Genomic DNA, 7,272 nt, shown 5'->3' on the forward strand with positions numbered 1-7,272 from the left:
TTTCTCAGAAGATTAAAAAAATACAAATTAGAAAAAAGCCCCAAGTGCATTGCCATTCTGATGTTACCCACAGGCCCCAAAATGAATTAGCAAGTCAGCAAGTCCTTTTCCCTTATTTTTTTCTTTCTCCAAGGAAATTGTGTACTTCAGGGCCTTTGGGTCAGTTTTTAAGCTGACCTGTCTGGAAAAGGTTATCACTTGGAGGGAAAGAAGTTCTTTTCCAGCCTGGGCAATATAGTTGAGACCCGGTCTCTATAAAAAAATTTAAAAAGACATATCAGCCAGGCATGGTGGCTCACACTTGCAGTTCCAGCTACTCGGAAGGCTGAGGTGGGAGGATTACTTGAGCTCAGGAGTTCAAGGCTGCAGTGAGCCATGATGGTGCCACCACACTCCAGCCTGGGTGATGGCAGAGTGAGACCCTGTCTTAAAAGAAAAAAAAAAAGAATTAGAATTAAGTTCTTTTGTGCTACACAAAGATATTTTCCTTCAGGTGGCGATGGGAGGAGGGAAGGTTGGCTAACACTGAAGTTTCAAGTTTGAGTTCAGGGCTGTATTTCCGAATATAAACAAGATGCTATTGAAACTGTTCATTTAGATGCCCTCTCTCTTTTCTTTAAACAATCTCTAAAATTTTATATAATGAGAAACTGAGAACAAAGATTCAATCTTGTTTTTCCCTTGCAACTGTAGTAGCAGATATTTACTGATGGCAAACTCTTCCAGATATTTTGTAAACGTTATGCCATTTAATACTAATTTTAATATTGCAAAAAGGCACCACTTACTGCCTTTGTTTTATAAATGAGGAAACTTAGGCTCAGACCAGTTAAGAAACCTGCCAGGGGACATACACTGAAGCTGAAACCAAGGAGACCCAGGCACATAATAAGTTAAATGTGTGTGTTCTATTAGTCATATATGCTTATTAGCATGACACACAAAGGTAGGTCATGCTAAAAAGTGCCAATACCTATGTGGAAGAAAATACTCACAGTTAAATGTAAACTCTAAAGGTCTTAATGTTGTTAATATACGAGTGTCTGAATGGCAACTGCTAGGGCTTTGTGGGGCTGGGCCTAAGTAAATGCTGATACAGGCAGCCGCTTCACTTAGCCCATCCATTTTTGCCCACATTGTCTTTGGCAATTTCTGTAGTCATCTCCAATTCATTAAAAAAGTTTACTAGAAGAGTTAATTGATCTTGATTGCTGGTGGGTAGCATTAACTCAAATACAGAAATACTCTTGCTCTCCAAGACAACTCCTATTTTAGGGCCTGGCCACCACTAGGCTAAGCTTGGTGGGTTACCCTCAAATGATGACCCGCATTCATGTAAGGTGAACTTGTCCTCAAACAGCTGCTGGCTATTAAAGTTTAATTTTGATCAGATCTTCCTCCAACACTTAGTAGTACAATTCCAACTCACTAGGTTTTCTAGGTTTTTCAAAAATCACCTTTCATTTTCATGGTTAGTAATTTTAATTGGAGAAAGAAAAAAATCTCAAATGCACAAAATCTTTTACCATGTTTCATCTTTTTAATAATGTATTTATTTTTACTCTAAGTCCAACAGGCAAAGACCAAGTCAATTTCAGTATTTGGCACAAAGCCTGCTGCAATATTGATGATATAATATCAACCATGATTATAAGTTACTCTGTTATTACGTGAATATTATTTTATAAGCTTTAATAAGATGCTTGAACATTTAAGATGAACGGTTTAAAGTCAATTCATATTCATGCCAAATATGTAGGACATATTTTTCATAATTGTTCTTGTCCCTTGGGTCAGTAATATACTTTATAATCATCATAAAATTTCATTCTTAATTCCTTTTATCAGAAGGAAAATATGGATGGTTATTGCCCAATTAAAATACTCCTGATGCTTTTAAGGTAGATATTATTGGGGTTTTGGAGTTTCACTGAAGACAAGCAGCTGCCTGGCTTCAAAGTGTTTTTAGGTGCTCTGAGTTTCCAGAGATATCCAGCTGTTCAGCAGTTCCCTGTCCCGTGTCCTGTTCTCCTATCATCTGTGATGTAATTAAGGAAAGACTGGAACACTATTCCCACATGAAAGGTGCAGGAGCATGTGACTAGAGATAGAATTTTCACTTGGTACCTAGAGAATCCATTCTGATACTTAGGTACACTGGCTTACAGTTGCCAAGAGCAGGACCTAGGAAGAAGGTCACCAGATAAATGCATGAATCTGAGTCTGCCTCCTTGGCTAGACGTAGTACCACTTGCTTTGTGAGAGACACAAGAGGTGTGCCCTTGGAATGGATGCTTTTTGAAGGTGTTTGCTAAAGGCATTTTCTCTAGACAATTCACATGATACTGGCTAGAAAGCAAACTGGTAGGTGCCCATACACAACCCAGTAGAGCAGATTCTGTTACAAAAGCTACAGTTTCTTTCAGAGAAATTAAATGAATCAAAGTGATTAATATCCATAAAAGAAAACATATAGTCAGAAAAGCTGCATTTCAGTTCATTTTGAAAAAATTACAAACAGAATTCAGTCTGACCCTTCTTCCTCTGATGCACTTGATTTCTACTTTCTTCTCGATTTCATCAAGATCTTAAGCCATAACTGTATGATACCTATTTTTATTTTCTTCCCCTCACTTATCAGAATATTGTAATTTTATATACACGTGTTCAGTTCTCTGAAAAGAAAGTCCCCAAAGTTCATAATCTTCTAAATGTTTACTTAATATTAAGACGAAAGCACTCCTAAGGAGGGATACTATGAAGATGCCTTAAGATTGTTTGAAAGTCCAGGCTTTCAAACAATTGGTGCTCCTCTCCAAAAAGAGGAGAGTCTTTGCAGTGGGAGCATAAGGATTAATTGGTGGATGTGGTAAAGGCAGACAAGTTTATTGAAATATATGCAAATAGGTTTCATTTGGAGGTGTATTAGTTTACAAAGAGCTTTGGCATGCACGTTGTATCATTTGGTAAAAATTAGCATACCCACCATTCTTAGAAGCAATTCAGTTGTCTTCTAATACACTGCTTATTTGTGAATATTTTCTTTTTGAACAGGCAAATTTTCACTTGAAATATTGAACTGTAGGATTCGCATCATAAGGGGTGATAAAGTCATATGCATTCTTAAGTAAAAATAACAGCACATTCTTAAAAGGACATTTGTTTGTTTATTACTTAAATGGGTTTCAGTCACTAGCGTACATTTGGCACCAGTTGCTGTGTTTTGCTCTAGCCTGAGACTCTAATGCCTGAGCACTAGTTACTCCGGTTCTAAAAAGCGATGAATTTTGATATATGGCTCTACATTATGAAAGCTTACCTCTTTATGGCTTCAACCAGGTGAGTGTATAGCTCTGGGCTTTTCTTTTAGGCTCTTTGACCTAGAGAAATGAAGCCTGGAACAGGGGATCTGCAGGCACTAACTTGTAGAGGAGAGTCCCAGAGCTGCAGGTATCATGCATTCAGTGAGCTGGGAAACTCTAGCCAGGGAACATGGAGTCACTAAGTCTTTCAAAGTAGGAAAGGAGCCCCAACTGTTAAGGCAGCTAGCCAAGCAGGTGACAAACTGTTGTACTTCAAAGACAGGAAATCCCTTCAAACGTTAAATTGTAAGGACACAAAACGACCTACATTCAGGAAAACGGGGAGTCAGTAATTCCACATCAGGCTTGTTCCAGTTTATTGAAGCGTGTCTGGTGGATATTAACTGGTCCTAAGGATCCTACTCTAAGTGGATGGCAGCCTTTTCCACCGGAAACCCACATTTTCAACATCTTATTTTTAAAAAGTCATTTGAGTTCACATCAGATTGAAGTTATTATGTAAGGACTCTCTCTGGGACAGTTTTCAACCTTAAAATTAGTCTAGTTTAAAATTACAATTACTCAGAATGTTTAAGAAATCTATGAACATGTTTAAAAAATCTTCTGAACATCAAAACTAAGAGAAGGCATCAGTCTACAGTGCAGCCTTAGAAAACAACTGATAGATTGCTCAAAATTGGAAAGACAGCCTAGAAGTGCCCCAATATCAAGGCATAGGTCTTCCCAGTAGTTTTTTCCAGCTCAGAAGGCAAAGTCTAGATGGATTTCCTGCCAATCCCCAAAACTACCTAGGGCTGTGGATGTGGCAGTTTGAAGCATGTGTCAATGCTAAATACTTGTCCAACTGGCTTGAAATAAAGGGAGGGCTGGGGGTGGGGATGGCTGAAGGGGGCCGAGAAATGGCATATGCTATTTTCTCAAGGCAGGGCCTCTGTCCCCCAGCACTCAAAGAATTACTGAACAAATGTGTAAGTGGGAAAGAAATGGATGGGTGAAAGCTAACTTCATCTCAGCACAAAAAAAGTTGTCCTTCCATGCTTACATTTTCAAAATGCAAAAATCCAAAAAGCATTGATATTGGAAAATTCTTGGGAAACTGAAAAGTTTAACCATATTCCATAATTTTATTAATTTAAGACCTTCCAAGCAGGGAGGTCAAACTTAACTCTGCTTCCAGCTTACAAAGCAAGTCAATTTATTTTGTATGTATAGCTGTAAACTGTTTGCAAGTTTCCTCAGTCAGGTACTTGGGATGAATTATGAACGGAATTAGCCAGCCTGACTTGGAATTTCCTCACTTTTACTGGTCTTTAAACAAGATTTTTGTACATTCATATGTAATCGATGGAACCAACACATAAAATGGCCCTTCACATAAAACACTCTCTTTTAAAGTGATTTTGCAGTTAAGGAAACCTAAATATGAACTTCTGATGTGGAAAAGGTAGTTTTTATATGCTATTTAGAAACTGATCTGAAAAACTGATGAGCTGACCACAAGATTTCTGTCAGAAACTTGAAATTAGGATTATATTTTAAAATACAATTGTAAATGCTTGCTTTCTTTTATGAAACCAATCTGCTTCTCATATTCCTAGCCTTAGTCACATTGAAAATACATAAATTTGGTATTTGGTTATTGAGTTTTGAAGTTGCAAGGCAGGATAATTTAGATATTCATAAATACAGAGCATAAGAAAATCCTTCCTGAGTGCAAAACTACCTTTAAAATAATCATCCAAAGGAGTGAATGCCACACCTCTTGATTTAATTTTGGCTATTAGCTATTCATACCTTAATATACATTCTTCCATATAAAACTTGCACTGTCTTAAAACTTGCCTACAAACTGGCATGTCCAAATTGTGTGCATAAAAAATAAGATGAAGATCGATGTCAAGTTTTCAAGAAAGAAATGAATTTGGATTGTTTATTACACCAACAAGACACATGTTCAAATTTATCCCCTGTATATAAAAAGATTAGTATAAAATATTTCTCAATTGTTTATGCAGAAAGTAGTAGGGAACAAATTCCAATAATTTTTATCACATAGCTGATATAGCTAAGTATTTGGAACCTTTAAAAGAAAAGTGCTAATTAAAATACATATACATTTTTCAAAGTTTAAAAAGCAGTTGGAAAAATACTTCTACCACTTAGAACACAATTACCTGCACAGCTTAATAGTCTTATGGATTTCAGTAGTAAAATGTGTTTAGAAACATCTTGTCTTTTCCATTCCCTCAAACACACAGTGGGCTGAGAATATAACTCTTCATAATATATTAAAAAGTATCCACCATCTTGAGAGAACTATATATTATGGTAATAATTTTTACATCTGATTATGCCATTTTTAGACTATGGAATATAGTTTCTGAATTCTTTTGGGGGAGAGAAATGGTGTGGAAAAACTACTTTTAAAACGTGTTTCTATCTTCATTTAAAATGCATAAATTCTCGAGTTTCTTAACAAAAACCTTTGATCTCACTATTTTATACAGACTGCATTTATAGGCTTGGAAATCCTGTTCTCTCTATTAAACTCCTTAGACAGGATTATATTAATCTTACTTAAAAGAAAAAAACTACTTACAGCAAACGTGGCGCTCAAAAGAATTAAAAACAATAGTTGCAATGTTTTAATATTTACGAAAATGTTTTTTGAAAGAGATGAACTTAGAAATGTGAACACACAAAAAAATACAAGTATAAAGTTTCCTTTCGAAAGTTTTCCTTTCGCAGAAATACTTATCCTACATTTCTACGTGCAAAACTTGTAGTGTAAACTATTGAGAAAATCCTAAATAGTAAAACATTTGTTTCTGTAAGTCCATAAGCACTTGCTGTATATACTCAGAGGCAGCCCTGGCCCACCGTATCCACAAATGCATCTGCAGGGGGAATGGTTCCAAGCCAGTCACTGAGTGTCATCTGTCCCTTCTCCAAGGGCAGGGACATTGAGTCACAATGAAATTTTATTATTTATATACATTATTTTAAATTCTGTTTTTCTTAGCGCTCAAAGCTTTGATAGTAAATGTCAAACCACACTGAAGTTGACTTGTTAGCTTTTGTAGCTAGCCTTACTGCTGTCGGCTATTTCAAATTGCAAATGACAATAAACAGGTGGTTTTTTAAATTACTAAAGAACATCCCTTTTCAAATAGCTAATGTAACAAAAAAGTCTAAAACATGGGCATATAATTCCCACTGTAAATTAATTATATTTATTTCAGGCTTAAGTATTAATAGTAAGTGAATACTTTTCAAGAGATCCTTGGCTGTTCCATTTGCCCTTGAACATTAACCTTGCCACCTCAAAACTCAATGCCTTTGCACTTAGTCTAGAAAATTAAAAATACAGCTCGTCCTCATCCTAGTAACCTGCGCAAGTCTCTACAAGAGACTGGAGGATCTACGTGGTAACTAACTTTAACTTACCTCTTCTAGGCTTTATTAACGAGTTTATAAAAAAATATTAACTTTCAGGCAAGATGTGGCTAATTCTTAAATGCAGCTTAAAACTTTCGACATCCCCTTGTAAAAATGATGCCACGAAATGTGCCACTGTCCATTTATTTCCCATTTCACTTAACACATTAATATTGACCCTTGGGACAGCAGCGCTGGCATCATTTTGGAGCTGCAAAGCAAGACGTGGCGCGTTGATGAGCTAAAAAGGACCCGTCTTTCACTGGGCCCCTTACCAACATCTCTCCCCCTAGAAGACAAATAATTTTCAGATCTCACACCCCTCTTTACAAACCTGAGCAGGGCTTTCGGGGTAGGGGGAGGCAAGACTGTGGTGGGAGCTGCTTGTCTTCAGCAAAGCGAGGGCCGGCTGCAAAGGCGCAGGCTGGCAGTTCGGGTCACTTCCTGCCGATTCCCGATTCCCCTCGGAGCAGCTTGGAGAGGAAGTCGGACTTCTTTTCCAGGCGGAGCC

The sequence above is a fragment of the Nomascus leucogenys genome, chromosome 22a (genome assembly GCF_006542625.1).
Source record: "Nomascus leucogenys isolate Asia chromosome 22a, Asia_NLE_v1, whole genome shotgun sequence".
NCBI classification, from domain to species: Eukaryota; Metazoa; Chordata; class Mammalia; order Primates; family Hylobatidae; genus Nomascus; species Nomascus leucogenys.